The sequence below is a fragment of the Dromaius novaehollandiae genome, chromosome 1 (assembly GCF_036370855.1).
Source record: "Dromaius novaehollandiae isolate bDroNov1 chromosome 1, bDroNov1.hap1, whole genome shotgun sequence".
NCBI lineage: Eukaryota > Metazoa > Chordata > Aves > Casuariiformes > Dromaiidae > Dromaius > Dromaius novaehollandiae.
In genome coordinates this window covers 77,873,924-77,889,889 of record NC_088098.1, presented here as the reverse complement: position 1 = coordinate 77,889,889, position 15,966 = coordinate 77,873,924, and the positions used below count along the sequence as shown (strand labels likewise).

The window sequence follows — 15,966 nt, the reverse complement described above, 5'->3', positions numbered from 1 at the left end:
TCAGAGCTTATTGGTCCCATGCCCACAGACAGCACTCCTCTGATGGATCCTCTCCATTTTTCAAACAACCTTTTTGGACTGAGGAACCTCAAAATTAACTGGAGAAGCACAGCAGGCCAGTTACAGCCTCAGCAGTGCTGAGAAGAGGATAATAATTCCCTCGATCTGCTGGCCATACTTTTCCTACTGTAGACCGCTACGCTGCTTGCGTTATTTGCAATGAAAGTGCATCACTGGGTCATTTTCAGCTTGTCCCCCACTGTAAACCCCATTGCTTTTCTGCCAGTTGGTTCCCAGCCTGCACTGCTTCATAGGGTTATTCTGCACAGGCAGTGTGTGTCACATTTCACAGAATCACAGAATGGTTGACGTTGGACAGGGACCTTTGGAAATCATCTAGTCCACCCCGCCCTGCTCAAACAGGGTCACCCAGAGCATGTTACCCAGGACTGTGTCCAGATGGCTTTTGAATATCTCCAAGGACAGAGAATCCACAACAGCTCTGGGCAAACTGTTCCAGTGCGCAGTCACCCTCACAGTAAAAAAGGTTTTTCTTAGATTCAGATGGAACTTCCTGTGTTTCATTTATGCTTGCTGAACTTCAAAAGGTTTCTGTTGGCTCAAAGCCCAGGTTTCTCTAGGTTCATCTGAACTGACTATCTACCATTTGGTGTATTAAACTCTCTCCTCTGCCAATTTAATGTGGTCTACAAATTTTCTGAGGGTGGACCCTGTCTCACCGTCTAGGTAATTGACAGAGATGTAGCAATATTGGCCTAATGCCTGCACAGTTCACTTGTTAGTTGTCACTAACTAGACACAGAGCTGTTGATGACTACCCTTCAAACCAAGATGTCCAGGCAATTTTCAGTCCATACCACCAGCCCATACTTCCACAGCTTCCTCAGTGAGAGATGGTAACAAATGCCTCACTGAAGTCAAAGTCAAGATACACCGCATCCACTGCTGTCCCCTCATCTACATAGTCAGTCATTTTATCATAGAAGGCACTCAGGTTGGTAAGTGTGACTTGTCCTTCGTACATCTGGGTCAACCATTCTTGATTACCTTCTCATCTGCCTTGTGTTGGGAAGTGGATTTCATGCAGATGTGATTCATAGTTTTTCATAGGGATTGAGGTGAGGCTGACTTATTTGAGATAAGACTGGTTGAGGTAAGGCCTATAGTTTCTTGGATTCTCCTTCTTATTCTTAGAGATAAGTGTGTAATGTTAGCCTTTTTCTAGCCATCAGGAACCTCTCTGATTATCATCGCTTTTCATAGATGACAGCCTTGCAAATATATCACCCATGTCTTTCAGTATCCAAGCGTGAATCCCATCCAACATGATGGATGGATTTGAATACAGCCAGCTTTTCTAAGATTTGAAGAGTAAGGTATTCCTTGTTTCCTGTGCAGTACTGCTAAATTATGTTCTTCTAGACAACCTTTGTTTTGTACAAAATCATATTCGGATTAAGAGTTTATCATGCCTCTTGCTCAGTGGACCACTTTGCAAGAAAGGGCATGTCTCGCCCATACACTCATGATCATACTACTTCATCCATGAGAACACAGTGTTCATCCTCATCTCACTGCTGTAAAATAGGAAAGTGCTCTAGCCCTCAATCTTAATGAGGAGTCATCTCACAGAAGTACCTTCTCACTGGTAGCCAGTGATAAAGGAAAGAAGAGAACCCAAATTTTCAGAGCACTATAGCTCTAACTACTGATTAAGAAAGAACAGAAAACTGAGAAATACACATAACACAGAGAAACCTCCTCCAGCTGAAAGACCCTTAACAGTGTCTCCAAAATAACTGAAAGGAATGAAGAAAAAAAAACAGCTCACCATTCTGAAACATTAGCTCACACTTGCTTAAACAAGACTAAAATCAGTAGATTTCACTTGAATTCTGCTAGAATGTAACCAAGGATCTATGATCTGCTGCAGACTGATCACTACTTGCTTCTGAGTCCAGAGCCTAAAGGGCCCAAATATTTGCTATGGCACTGCCTCCTGATGTTTTCAAATAAATACTGACCATACTCTTGCCAACTCTAAGTGTTAAGTTAGAACAAGTGAAGACAAGCCATATCCACCATAATATGTTTTTAAACACTACTCCCTACTGTATGCTTTAATAAAGTGCATTTGTGCTGTGTTAAGGCTCATATTTGTTGTTCACAAATATGAAGTGGAAAACACAATGTTAGATGGAAAAAGCACTTCTCCAAAAGCATATATGTAAATAAACAGAAATTCAAGTGACTTACTACACCAGTAAAATCAACGTGTTCTAGCAGAAAACATCCTCAGGATGATACAGAACACTTCACCCATGGCCCAGCAGGCACAATTAAACACTCATGTTTTGCTCTTACATGATGCAGTTCTGGTTGATGAATATTAGTATAGTTTTTATGTTTAACCTAAGACATCAGAATGTATGTTCCTTTGCTAACACTACACCAGATATTTATTTGCGATGCATTAAAAGGCTGATTTGAACAATGAAGAAAGACTTGACACACAAAAAAATAGTGTCTTCTACAGTTGTCAGTTTAGAACTTATGAATAGGAGGGCAAAGGAAAACGTAAGGCTGATATGTTTTATTTTTCAGTCAGATTCTTTCTTTTTTTTTTTCCCCCTTCCCTTTTTTTGGGGGGGCCGGGGGGCCGGGGCCTGGGGAGGGATTCTGATTGGGTAGCATTTTTGCACCAGTCTGTACAGTGCACAAAACAACTACCTCAGTGACACTGCTATGAAAATTCAGGCCTTTTGCATACTGAATTTCAAGGTAGCTGCTGCAGGCAACTCTGAGCACTTTAGACTGAAATTAGCTAAGACAGTATTTGGGGCACTCTATTTTGCATGCACAGGAGAATTTTAAGAATTTCAAGAAATTCAAGCAAAAAAGAAAGGGAAAAAAAGGAATATATGGAAACGCATTTTATTTTATGAATGAGTCATCGGCAGGAGGTGACATTTATACAAAGCTACTTAGAGCAAAGCACCAAACCCTGCTGATGCAACGCTTTAGTGAAAATACAGAAGCAGCAATGAAAAAACAATTTAGAGTAAAAATACATATAAGGACTTTGGATTGCATGCATTGTGTGAAGAATCCTATGGTCTTGATCACTTCCAATTATTAGACATAGTACATTTAGCTTATTGTTGTTACCCACAAGACAAACTACAAATTTGTTGTTACATATCTAGAAGTGCTACACGAGACGAACTTGATGAAAACAGAAGTGAGTAGCCCATGAATGGGTTTTGGGGAAAGAAAGAGAAGAGCCATAAACACATACAACTTCACTACTGGAGGTGAAAAATGTTTTTCTCCTGCTTCCATTACCTCATAAATGGCAACAAAAACCAGAAGACGATAATCAGCCTGCCAGGCTGCTATTTTCTAAAATCTTATCTTTCATCATGCTTAGCCATCTCTACTCATCTGCTTTTAAGAAAACCCCTCCTGGCCTACCTACACAGAAAACAGATTTTAAGCCCTTGGGAGGGTGGGGTCTAATGGCTGTTTGCAGGCTTTCAAAGTGGATGGGATGCAGAAAGACCAGTATTCACTTTTATCTCCTACAGAGCTAGTCGTCCCAAATTAGGGTTGCTTCCATCCTTTCAGTTTAATGCTCTTTGCCATCTTCTAAATCCTATTAAGCAGTGGTTCTGCCATGTAAAACACTTCATGGTCAGACATGGGAAGTGATAAAATGTTCCCCTTTCAACAAATTCAATACTATCTGTGTCACTGTAGGAAACAAAAGGAGAAATGACCATAGTCATAAATTGAACTTTATCACTGATCTAATACTCCTGAACTGTTAGTGCTTAGACCCAGCCCTAAATGTGCTCACAGCTGCTTTATCAAAGACGAGACGCAGAGCAAAGACATAATCCATGCTGGTGAGCATCCTGCAACTAGACCTATTAAACAACCTCAGTAAGGGAGATCTTCAATGCATCTCAAGTGCACCACATACGGCCATGGATGTTTTACATGCAGTACAAATTTAAGGATCAAAAATTGTCCACAAAATAGTACCAGTCATTTTTTTTTCTTGGCAACTTAACTTTTCCAGGCCACACTGTCATCTAATGAAAGATAGCTTTACTATTACAGTATTGTGACTGCTTTAACATTTTGAACACCTGAACCTTAGATGAGAGATGAGTTCCTATGAAGGGCCCCAGATCACCTCACTTCATCTCCCAGGGCAACCGAGTTGCATTGGTTGCCATGGAAATTAAATGTTAGTGAGCAGTAGAGTATTTGGTTTTTTGATAATTGAAGAGTCCGTTGCTCTGGAAGGCAGAAATTTCCCCATCTTCAAGGATTCAGTCTACAGTCAGCAGTGGGAACTCTAGCATTTCCTAATATTTTTTTCTCCATTTTTCAACACAATTATCCATTTTTTTAAGTGAATTTGAGGAGTTAGATGTGCCAGCCTTTAACCTTTAAAGACTGAAATTTTAATATCATATTTAACTTTGCAGTCACAAAGCAATCTGTCCTCCCACATACGTCACAGTCCTGGCCTGGGGGAAATCTAGCACTGCAAAAAAGACTGCAAAAATGTGCTCAGATTTAATGCAACTTCAGCTCATTCACCATTCACCAGAAGAACAGTGGCTACTGAAGTATACGTTTTCTCCTTATACATCCCTTTACTACTTCAAAACCAAAGCTACAGTAAGTGTAACATTAACAGGCATATGTTTTCTGAGGGGAACCCAAGAAATAAGACCCTCCAAAGATATGTAGTATGAACTGCTAATACAGCTTTATGCTGTTATTGCCTTGCTGTCAGATAGGGGTTTTGTTCTGCATATGTGATTGACTTAACAGTATTGTTCTGTTGGCAGAGTCTGGATGCCTCATCTTTGAATATGGGGTGTTATCTCATCGTCTTGGAAGCATACAGTTTCATCCAATCCCTGACTTGCTTGCTGGAAATTCCTCAGCAGTAAGCAATGCCTAATCAGTTCTTGGAAAAAAAAACCCTTGAACTAGCCAAAGCATTAGGATTTCCCCTGGCAGATAATTTGATGTTATCCTAAACAGATATGGAATTGCTGGTATCTCAGTAGTATACTACCCAAAACAAATATTCAGATGAAAACCTGCTGCACTGAAACACTTAATGTCCCACATATGGGGCACTCCAGCACCAGGAACATCTCCTTTCCGCATACCTGCTGACTTGGACCCTGGAGCAAAGAGCGATGCACAGAATTTGAGCCAGATACCTATAAAAGTGCTTATTTTAGCATAAATATAGGACGGATTCAGAACATGGTGGAGGTGAGTTAAACTCTTTTTTGAGCCAGAGAGAATAATACAGAGGTAGCAGTTTTCCCAGTGTTATATAGCAATGAAGTGTCAGTGATATGCCAAAATGAAAGTGAAGCCATACATCTTAGACAAGAAATAAGCCATACATCTTAGACAAGAAATCAGTCTTTAAGGACACAGTTGGTCTTCTTATTTCCTCTGCCAGTTTGATGTCAGCAGAACGAGGTGAAGGGAACAAAACAAAATGCCTGGGAAATACGGGAGCTGAAAAATATATATATAAACTGGGAATACATCAAGATCCTATGTTTCCCATCAAACCAATACATTTTTGAACAGCTTCAGTGTGCCCTGAAACCTGGAATTCAAGTATATGTAGCAACCGACAGGCTGTTTTGGGGATGTGTGGAACAAGGCAGCAGTCACTGAACAGAAGCATGAGAATGAAGAAAAATTAAAACTGTAGCTAGATAGACAGAGTGCTAAGGTAAAAGTCACTGGCTATATGCAGAACCCCAAGCCTTTTCTACTGAGTTGATAGGTTTGATCTCTGTCCATGTGCAAGACTTAATACGACATGAACGCCCTGGTATCTGTGTCCCATGCCCTCTCTTCTCTGCAATGGTGCCACCCAATTCTATTTCAGAAGAAAGCAAAAAGTAGTGAGGATCACTGACATTTAGTTTCATAGTAGGAGTGTATTAGCTTAGTCAGTTTGCTGTTGAATATCTAATAAAGACAGGAGCAATGGGAGCTTAACAGAGGTCACTGGTAGAAGACAGTGTCATCCAGTGCTGTAATGTCTTGAGGATTTCATTTCTTCCTGCAGATGGCAAACTGAAGGACTCCATAGGGAAGCAGAACCACATCAAAGCAATAATGTATGTTATCGGAGAAAGGATCATAGGGCATGTAAAGAGCGAGACTCTAAGATAACCCAGCTGTAGTCACAGTAGTGAAGTAGAATTTAGAGCATATGATGTTAGACTATATGGCTATCAAAGCTCTGAGTTTGTATAAACAGGTATCTGTCAGAATGAAAGCAAATTGTTTCTTTGCTGTCTGCAGGACTGCAGTGAAGCAGTCAGGCTGCAGTTACATTAAGCCAGGGATGTCTAAGGATATAATTCTGTCACATTCAATTTAGAAACATGAATACTTGGGAATTTGAGTTCCTACTGCACTTAACTAGCCTGTCTTATTAATCACCTAGGGATCAACAGAGTCTCAGTGTTTTCTGGAATTTTTTGGCCAACAAAGGAGTTGTGTGCTCAATAGCCAAAGGAAATTCAGCAGGCAGGCCTGAACTGTGACGTTCCCCTTGACTTACAACTAGAAACAAATAAGCTGATGTCAGTGCATTCAATGAAAGTTTTGCCAAGGACTGCTTCTGTAACAAAATTTAATTCTCAAAATTGTCCTTAAAATTAGTTTTAAACAGAATCATGCAATCCATTTCAGATCAGCTGATAATAAAAGTAAGTCCCACTGACAGTACTGTGAGCGTGAAGCTATCAGAAAGTGTTTTATGTTAGGCAGGCATGTCTGTCCGCCTCCTTCTCTCAAGACAGAGCACTACTATAGCCCCCTGACTGAGCTATGAACATATCATGCAGGAATTTCAGAACTATGTTAGTTCTGTACTTAAAGAGAAAGATTTTTAATACTAATGTCAAATGAGACTGTGTGTTTGTGAATAGGCAATGACAGGTGGTAAAAACAGATGGTTTTGAAAAGATTTGCAACAGTCTCTCTGGCTTCACCATTCTACTGGCTCAGCATGATACTGGCACAGAAAGTCATTACCAACCTCTCCTTCCTCATCTCGTTAGAGAAAACCAGCAGCAGCTGATCTCACTGGCTTCCCAGAGGCAGGACAGGTTCAGTGAAGCTGATTCCCTTGTGTTCTTCAGCACACCTCCAAACTGCTTCTGCCTCACTGCTCAAGCCCAAGCCATTGATACAGACTAGCTAGCTAGGTGATGATCTGGCAGAAGTCACGCCACCAGTCTGTTCGCTGGTCCCTGTTGAAATGGAGTGGACAGAATTCCTGGGTTTGGCAGTCTAGAACTGGGGACATTCACCACCTATCAGGACCATTTTGCTTCTGGGAAGCATTTCTGAACACATCACTTATGATCACACTTAGGGAGGCTATCTAAGAAGGAGCATCACTGAGTGCTCCAACACCAAACCTAGACCCAAACAGCTGCATTCCCTTACAGCCGTACTGGAAACAAGAAACTCTTGTTTCTCAAGTCCTTGGTGATAAATGAGGAAATGTTTCATCTCAGATGCTTCTGCAAACTGAAAGACAACACAGTCCTCCACAATTGAGCAAACTTTCACAAGCAGTGAATAACCTTGTGTCATTAGTCATAGAGTGATATTGCAGTGGGGAGCAAAGCTCAGAGGTCCACAATTATTTACAGCAAATCTCAAAACAGAAAGAGCAGGCAAAGCCTTTTCTTTCACAGGCCAGTATTCGAAATGTGAGCAGTAACAGAAAAGTAATTTTCCAAATGATTGCTATATGATCGACAATACTAAGTCTACACATGCAGACAACATACAATTGGAACCAACAATGGCAAAGCGATAACATAACATCTCTGTAGGACAGCATGCTCCCAAAATTCTGTAGGACAGCATGCTTCACCAAAATAGGGTGTTCACAAAAAAAAAAAAACAACAAAAAAAAACAAAAAACCACCACACCACACAAAGCACCCACCCACACACACACCCCCGCCCCACAAAAAACCAAGCTATTCTGTCTGGATAGTTTTACTGCCCCCATATCCCTGATTTCAGACCCCTCTTCTATTTTACATAATAAACATTAGCCGAACCCCAGCTCACTGAACGGAACTGCCGACTGCTGCAGCTGCTATCTTCTCAATGCTATCATTACTCATCCTTAATGGGCAAAGCCTCACTACTGATTTTAAAACCGTGCTAGCTTGCACACCAGCAACAACTGCAAGAGGATACAAAAGCATTCAGAGGCTGTCATTTGTTGCCACACTGCATCAGCTGTAGCACACCACTAGTTAAGGGTCACTTGTAACTCTCATTTGAGATACCATAGTTATCTCTGAAGACGACTCAGACAAAATAATATACCACCAATGAATTATTAAATGGTACCACCTTGGACTACTACCAAACCAATCCATATACTCTGTTGTTAACTCTGTGGTACACTCAGCTCAAAGAACATTTTAGAAGACCACTGTGCTTTCCTCTTGTGCTAATACCCACTATTTTCTGAATAATATAAGAATCTCTCTTATAGGACTTACTAAGGTGTATTGTAGGAATTAAGCTCCTGAAAAGGGGCTGGCACCTTTTCTACATACCATCTCTGCTCTTTGGATATTTTCAAAGCCAAATCTGTTTGATTTAATGTCAATAAATAATTGTACACCTTTGTATATCCTTCCCTTATGGGCCATCCATAGCATTGTTTAGAAAACTACAGTCACTTTACAATTTCACTCACAGTATCAAGGAAGTTTCCGAAGGAATATTCCAGTGACAGTAGGATTCGCCATGGTATATTTATATTCAGTATCCCATGAATGAGACTCTACAGCTCTGCCATAATTGCCCATTCTTGCCTTTAAGAAAAGGCTCTCCTGAACCACTGGCTGCAAAATAAATTCACCTTCTTCACAGGACCAGCAGTGAAATCAGGGAGTCTCTTTCCTTCAGTGAACAGTTTCTATAGTTGCTTTCAGGGAGGTCAAACAAAAAAAGGGAGTTGTCTGTCCAGCTGGTCGCAATTTTATCATAACAGATACAGTTGTGAAAACTGAGTTTCTGGTAAAGGTAGGCACAAGCCATTCGAAGTTGAAAACACAGACATGTTTGTAGTCTGCAGAGCACACCACAGTAAAATCGCCATTCACCTTGAAACACAATAAAACGAATAAGCCCCTCTTATTCAATACTTGATTATTGGCCAAATTCCAAAAATCAAGAGAGTAATACTGGAACTGGGAGGAACACACATGAAATAAGATGTAACCTAGTATCACATGCTGGCACTGTGGATCTGGGCTTGGATAAGGCAAAGCTGAACCACAGCTTTAGAAAGTAAATTTTAAGCATCCAGGTCTGTGACCAGTCCTGCCATTCTTACATGTGTTAACCAGTCATTAATTCTTATATTTGTTTTATTAACTTCTATAGGACAACTTGCTGCTTCTCAGAGCATGTGTAGATGGCAGATACAGGCATAATTGATTAAAAATGAAATTCAGTATGAGGAAAACCTATAATACGCACCTCTCCTGCATAGCTGCTCAAAAGTTACTCTCAGCAAGCAGAAAATAGAGTTAAACACAATAGGGTATTTTTCTGGCACAGTGTAGTTTCTTCTGGGAGCATGGGTGGAAGAGCTAAGCTCCATGCAGTTTGTAATAGCTGGCAACTGCCTAAGCATAGGTAGAAAGAGAAACACATGTACAGTCAACTCTTACAAAAGGAGCTAAATATAAGCTTAGAACTGAATACAATTATAGTCAAATTGCAGGGGTTTTTTGCAAAACCTTCAATACTGCCTCATGCTTTAACGAAAACAAATGCAGCCAAAGATTTGTAGGAGAGGAGATTTCCAGTTTCCAGTAATTACCAATAGGATATTAATTATATGCCTACACATAACAGCCTACTATTGACTATTTTAGTGTGTAAAGACCTAATAAGCCATAATTTTGACACTGTGATCAGTACATCACTCAAGCCAACTACATTTTCTAAAGGAATCTTTAAAACACTATTTAAAGAGGAATTAAAAACAACCCCCCAAATTTCTGCCTCAGATGGTGTTAAAAATAAGAGTTATGGGCTTATTCAAAATTAAAATGAGAAGAAGAAAATACAATAAAAGACAACTCTGATAATATAATTCAATATATAAATATATATAGATATATTTATATAGAATTCTGTTTTAATATAAACTCCATAGTGACAGCAAATGAAAACAAACTTTTGCCAGATGTGGCTGCATACTAAGGAGGGTTGAGATGCTACAGTGCATGGCAACCCATGTTGGCATTGTGCATGAGTCCACAGGGACTGATTCACTGAAGTCCAGGAGATTTCACAAGGAAGATCAGAATAGGAAAAAACTTCTCCATGGCTATTTCCTATGGCTCTGATCATTCCATGCTGAGAAATTATTGTTGTTGATATCATCATAGCACCAAAGAATCAATGCCATGAATTGGGGCCTTATCAGCACAGGCCATCTGTAAACACAGAACAAAAGATGGACTGGAGCTTAAATAATTTGCAGTTTATACAGAGGACAGGCAGATCTGGAGGCAACAGGAGTGGTGGTGAGGGTGGAAATTGGGTCAGTGGCAGAAATGACCCAAAAGCTGAATTCAGAACTCCACATCCTGAGCAGAGGGAGATGCTTTTTAGCACACCAGAATGAGGGCTCACCTCCTTCAAGAATGCAGATATTTAAAATAACCTTTGGTCCTTCAAGTTTCCTCTGTCACTAGCTTCACAATATGGCTAGCTTTGCACCGGCTTGGCACATTGCATTGTCAGGTTATGTCTTCACAGATAAATGAAGATAGACAGGTACCTCTCCTCATGCTCCAAATTGGCCAAATATGTGCCAAATTCAATCTGGAAATCATGCAAAGGTGTTAACATAGCTTTGAGCCAGAGCTTGTTATACTGCAGTTCCATGATCTTTTTAATCTGGCACAAATGGGACTCCTACTGAGAGCGATGAGGATTGGCCTACTCTTCCTCCAACTGCAAGTCTCTGCTGACTACTTAGTGCATTTTAGTCATGCATTGAGTCAGACCCAGGAACTCATCCAACTGAAAACCAAGCCAACAACAACAAGAGTGGATTTGCATCTGGCCACAAATGACAGTACCAGCACAACTGAGAGATCAGAAATGTGTAGCCAGGAGTGAAGACGACATGCTGACCCTTTGGCAGTAGCCCGCATTTACGTCAAATTAGAACGACCACAGAATCACACCCTTTGCCTTGCTGAGAGGCAAGTTTTGGTAGCTAAAGCACAGCATCATATTTATACAGATGAACAGCTCCCAGACAAGAACTGCCACTGTGCGACAGCTTGTTGTGTCAGGAAAGTGAACACACCTCAGTTAACACTCATTTCTAGGCATGTCTGCAGATGCTTAACTCTTCCCATGATCTACTGCACATAACTTAAGATAATGTCAATTCCATTGAACAGCACAGCAACATTCAAGCTTTCATTTTTTAAGCCTCCTTTGTGGATCCAGGGCCTTTTTTGGATCTGACATTCCTGAGAGTCAGTTCAACCTTGAGAACCTTCTCAGAAGTGCATCAGACTTAGTTAATAACATTCTGCCTAGAAGAACCAGGGAACAAGAATGCTATAATGTTAAACAGTAGTAATGGGATAATAATGCAGATACAGAGTAGAGCTAACATTAACCCCTGTAGCCATTATCCCCAACGTTTCCCTACACAACAAACATACCATGACAATGAATAATACTCAGATCAGTCGAGCATTAGATGGTAGAGTATTTCCAACTCCACTGTCTCACCCACCACTGCCCTTCAGCTTCTATGAACTACTCAGATCTGTGGTATCACCAAGCAAAATGGGTCCTTCTTCTCTTTCATATTTCAAGACATACTTTTTTCTCCTTCCCCATGCCCTCATTTATATCATGTCTCTTGTATAGATCAAAATTAACTGCCATTGGAGAACAGAAAATGCAAATTAATCAGAATTAGCAACTTCCTATGTGGGATATAAGGGAAAAAAAGAAAAGTTTGTTACAGTGACATTCCAAGGTTGCAGGCTGCCCACTTGAAGCAAGAATCTATGCTCTGCCACAGGACTGGAAATCAGCACCAGCAGAGATGTTGCTGAAGGTATTGGCCACTCATTTGTGCTCCTCTACTGCACCATGCCAACCAAATATCAATCTCTGTGCCTTCATAATATCCACATTCCCTATTCCATGCTGCATATATTCTGCCCTGTCATTAAGCATGTTTTCTATACCAGCACCACCACCACCCCCCACCTGCGTGGTGAGCCACATCATAGATCCAGACTGACTTGGGGGAAAGCATGGGAAGTTTTTCAGTCAAAGCTGCCTCTATAACAGAGCCGCAAACTCTACCTCTGTCAACAGAGGCTACTACTACTACTTTTCTGGCAGTCCATCCCTCAACTCTTCTTTTTTCATCCATCTGACATGCTAAGGTTTTTCATTTACTCAGGTTTTTATTACATGCTCTTCAAGATTGTTAACCACTGTTTTAAAACTGCATTTCCCCACCGCTAACCTAAACTAGCCTTAATAGGGATTAGAGAGAGTTGAAACTCAAAGTTGTAGAAATCAGGAATTTGCACCTTCATTAGAGTATCAGATGCATCCTTGAACATCCTCTAAATATAGTAAAAGGTTAACCTTATTCTGCTATTGCTTCATGTTTAATTCAGATCCCTTTGAGTGAGTGGATCTTCCCCTCTCAAAAATCCTCCATCCTGATCACCTGTGTATTGAAGTTTGCTGTGATTTTTAGTCCAGGCAGACCTCACCCACACCCCCAAAAACCCACAAAGGAAAAGCTTTAAAGTGTTACTTCTACAAAAATTGTAGTAAGTTTGACAACATGCTTATATGAGGCAGAGACTGCACTAGTTCTGGACATTAAAATACTGAATTATAATACAGGGGGATTTTACAACTCCTCTAAAACAAACATCGGTATGTTTTTTAAACTATGTAGTTACTTTCAAGAGAAGATTGGGTATATTATACAGTCATGAACAAAACTTACATTTTCCTATTCAAGAACACTGTTTCAGCATACTACAGGTAAGCAGGAAACAATGATGCTTTCGTATGGTAGATGCAAATGAAAAACTCTAGTAGCACATCTCTGAACTGCAATCAACTTCTTATCAAGTGGAGACAAAGGTTCCCAGGACACCAACGCATGCAGAAAATTGAGCTCTAAAGCAATGAGCCAAAACCTGTGGCTTTAGGATTAAAAGCTTTTGAAGGGCCAGGTGTTTTATCACATCTTTGGAACCACCTGACATTTCAATTTTACTCTTATTTCAGTACACATTTAAGTGAAACAGGGTCAGAGCAGATATGGATTTGGGGGGACATTTTTCTAGCCAAATAATTACCGTCACAGAAATCAAAATTGCAGTCTAAAAGAAAATGTGAAACTAATCTTTCGATTGAATTTATGGTGCAGTATTTCTGGGTGAAGCATCTCCCAATTAGTTTCATTGCTTCCTACTGCAAGATAATGGTCCGTCATTAGTTATTTGTCTCTCTTCTCTAGCTATGCCCTTAAAAAGCTTTGAGGCAAACACGTAAAAGCAAATTATTCTGTGTAATGACATTACTGTAAAGGACTGCACAAGACGTGATGAGGTCAGATGCCTCTAATTTCTAAAAGACTGAGGATAGTCTCATAGGATCTGGTAAAAAAAAAAAGGGGGGGGGATAAATCTTTGTGGTGCCATGTGAGTGGGCAGCAGAGGTATCTAGTAATTTCCTACTCATAATGAGATGTAAGAAACAGCAGCAAGTCTCAGAATACAAGCTCTTCTCACGTGATTAAAACCACTGCTATCCCATATACTACACCTATTTTTATGTATGGGCCTAATAATAGGGAAAATCAAAAGGGCAAACTTCCCCTAGAAGGGTCTCGGCTCTCCCCATGTTCAAATAACATCACACTCGAATTACCCCTAGACAGAGCAAACCTCCTTGGTGTGAATGAGAGCTCATAACACTCCTCTCTTCATTCATAGGTTTGCACTTCAACTTGAACTTTCTCAAGGAAGAGGCGAAGAGCGGAGCTGGGCTGAAGCCACCGCTCCCCCCCCCCCCCCCCCCCCCGCCCCGGCAACGCCCGGGCCACCGCCCTGTGCCGGCGGCTCGGGCGCTCGGGGTGGGTCCAGCCCCTGGGGGTCCGGATCTGCGCAGCCCGGGGGAAGCGGGGTCCGGCCCAGGGGACTCGGGGGGGCTCCGGGAGGAAGGGGGCAGTCCGGCCCCACAGCGCCCGCTTGGCGCAGAGCACCGACGCATCCAGGTACCGCCGCATCTCGCTGCCCGCCTGACGCGCCGCCGCCCTGGCGCGCTGGTCGGGTTCTGCTGCCAGGACAGCGGTACCGGCCCGGCCCCGGTTCCCACAGGGCGTGTCCAGCCCCTCCGTCCCGGCCGCCCCCGGCTCCCCCTGCCGCTTTCCTCGCTTCTCTGGGCAACATCATTATCCCTCCGAAGCGTCCCCTGCTCTCCCTCCTTCCCCCCCCCCTTTTTTTGTTTCTCCTTCCAGCAGGCTGTTACCTTTAATTACCGCTTTTCCGACCAGTTCCTGTCTCCAGACCGCTTCCTCCACCTCCCCTAATACACAAGCAACTACCAGCAAAGAAAGGGAGGAAAGGAAAGAAAAAAAATACAAACCTCTCCTCCTCTTCTGGGTTTTATACTATATATCCGGCCGGGGGAGGGAGGAGCAGTGCCTTCGCTCTGCCTTCCCCTCTGCTGCTTCTCGCACCGCGCGGCTGCTGCCCGCGGGGGTTGCCCGCCGGCTCAGGCCGCCCGCGCTCCTTTTCTTCAGGGTCTCGCCTTGCCCGACCCTGTTTTCACACCACCAGGCTAAATTGTAAGCGCGGCGCTGTGCAGCGGGAGCCGAGGGGCAGGGAAAGGGAAGCGGGGCCGGGGCAGAGGCACCCTCCTCAGCACCGCTCAGCCCCGCGCCTGCAGCCCGCAGCTCCCGCCATCGCCCAGCGGCACCAACGCAAAGCGATGTTTGTCCATCCTCCTCCGGCCGCAGACCCTGCCTCCCCCGCCAGCCCTGCCGCAGGGGACCCACATATGCGGCAGCAGCAGCCCTTAGAGGAAATCAGAAGAACAGGCAAGAAAAGGATCCCTCCCTCTCCCCCCCACCACCGGGCCTCTCCCCGCGCCGCTCCTTACCGGGCCACCGGGGCTGCTCCGCCGGCGCGGCCGCCTCCGTGCTCCGCGGGGCCGGCACGCAGGGGGCGAGCGGCGGCAGCGGCTGCGCCCGCCTCGTCCCCGCGGCTTCGCAGCGCCTCCCCCCAGCTCCGACTGCCGCTGCCTCTGAGGAGTTGGCCGAGAGCAGCGCCGTGCCGCAGCCTCTGCGCGCCTCCGGGCGGAGATAGGGGAAGCGGGATGCTTTCTAAACCCACGCTGAATGGGTAGGGAAAGTGGTGTCCCCCGCCCCCCAAAGATGATTTTTGCATCTCAAAACCCTTTCCCTCTTCACCTTAAAGCCGAATTTCTCTTTGTGCTTAGAAAAAATGATCAGCAGGAAGAACGTTATACAGAAATACAGTTAAAAAAATCAGTATATTATTAGCTACAGAATTTGTGTTACAGGCATTAAGAAGTGTACAGACATACAACATACCTACTCAGCCTTTGCCACAAGTATTAATTTTCTCCCTTCAACTTCAGAAGATATGCTTCTCTCAGCAAAATTTTTTCAACCCAGTGTTTGAACCAGCAAGAAATGACACTTTTATGTCTTGTATGACACTTGCAGTATGTGCAAGCATTAATTAATTTTACAAGGTGGTATTTATCTAATTACTGTCTTCAATT

At 42.8% G+C, this 15,966-nt stretch overlaps 1 protein-coding gene across 7 annotated transcripts in view; it reads right to left on the bottom strand.

Moving 5' to 3' along the window:
• Positions 1 to 15,529, bottom strand: part of FAR2 (fatty acyl-CoA reductase 2) — a 151,041-nt gene extending 135,512 nt beyond the window's left edge. For 2 of the 7 annotated variants that reach the window (XM_026102402.2, XM_026102407.2), the window contains exon 1: positions 15,319 to 15,528. The gene's annotated coding sequence lies outside the window, so the exon portion shown is untranslated. Of the gene's footprint in view, positions 1 to 14,685; positions 15,261 to 15,318 lie in introns of those variants that run through there. The other 5 variants (XM_064517503.1, XM_026102408.2, XM_026102403.2 and 2 more) reach the window with 5 other exon arrangements.
• Positions 15,530 to 15,966: the final 437 nt, after the last annotated feature.